At 51.7% G+C, this 1,299-nt stretch overlaps 1 non-coding gene across 1 annotated transcript; it reads right to left on the minus strand.

Moving 5' to 3' along the window:
* Positions 1-202: 202 nt before the first annotated feature.
* On the minus strand, positions 203-305 carry LOC134982032 (U6 spliceosomal RNA). The gene has a single exon (XR_010190885.1). It is a non-coding gene; the product is annotated as a U6 spliceosomal RNA (small nuclear RNA).
* Between the last annotated feature and the right edge of the window lie 994 nt (positions 306-1,299).

Raw genomic sequence — 1,299 nt, forward strand, 5'->3', positions numbered from 1 at the left:
AACGCTACAGAAAACTGAAAAACTAGTGAAGAGGACCCAGGAGGGCACACAAGAGAACATGGCCATCCCCTAAAGGCCGCAGCGGACACATACCCTCGCCAAGGGCAATGTGCCACCATCCTTAGTCGCCTGCGCTCTAAATGGGGGGCAACTAATGACCCTGGCCATCCCAATCCCTTGCAGAACCTGCAAGTCTGCACAGGAAAATATGGAACGCTTTACGATTTGCGTGGCATTCTTGCGCAGGGGCCATGCTAATCTCTGTACTGTTCCAATTTCAGTAAATGTGCTGCCGAATCGACCACCATCTAGGCGCCCCGCCATAAAACACCACTGAAAGGCAAGCCAGAGTACAAAGATGACCTGCCACTGGCCACCAACCCACTTATCCGGAACGCCCCAACGAAAAACCAGCGCAAAAACTAGCCCAAGCAGCGCAACCCCACAAACCAGACTACGCCCCGCCTGGCCGGACCCAAACGGGGCCAACAAACTTCATCTAATTATACCTAAATCAACGTGCCCAATCAAAAGCTGCAGCCACAGGGTGTCCCGTTGCTCATCCCATAAGGGCCATGGATAGTACGAAAGACCTGATAGAGCAGCCAGCCGCAGTAGTACGGAGCGAAAAGAAGTGCCTGCAAGGGCAGACGCCGAGCCGGACCCGTCCCCAGAGGCCGAGACACGGACCCGAGGCCTCATAACCCGGCAGCCACACAGGAAGGGGCACGCAGGACAGCAGGGCTGGAGAGGGGAAAAATGGACAGGAGAGGGAGGGGGAGAGGAGGCAGCGAGGGGGAAGTAATAAAACAGTGTGTGACAATTAAAACAGAAACCATAGGAAAAATAAAGAAAACAGGCACAGAGCCTGTGTCACTTAGCTGTCCAAATGGCAAGAGGAAGTATGAAGCGCGTGACCCAAGCTTTTATATGCACTGAAGCCTACACCCACAAATATTGATGGACAAGGAAAGCAACCTATGGAAAATTCCCAAGGTCCCTTGGAAAAACTACCTAGCAACTGCTTTGTCATAAACAACCAATCACAAAAAATGTGGCTCTTATATGGTCTCGTGCTTATTCAGCCCTCACCTAATCTAAGCTCTGTTGCTGGGCATGTGGCATTGAGTTACCTGAAGCAGGCAGGTACACTTGTATTGCCTATATCATACCAAACACATGGCATTGTGCATATGTGGAATGTGTGTATATGTTACCGGTCCTGCCATCAGCCAGGTGTCAGGCTCTGGTAAGAGCTACCAGTCCTGCAACCTTTACAGTGAGAGATGAGCCCGGTGC

The sequence above is a fragment of the Pseudophryne corroboree genome (assembly GCF_028390025.1).
Source record: "Pseudophryne corroboree isolate aPseCor3 chromosome 1 unlocalized genomic scaffold, aPseCor3.hap2 SUPER_1_unloc_3, whole genome shotgun sequence".
In the NCBI taxonomy this organism is placed as follows: Eukaryota; Metazoa; Chordata; class Amphibia; order Anura; family Myobatrachidae; genus Pseudophryne; species Pseudophryne corroboree.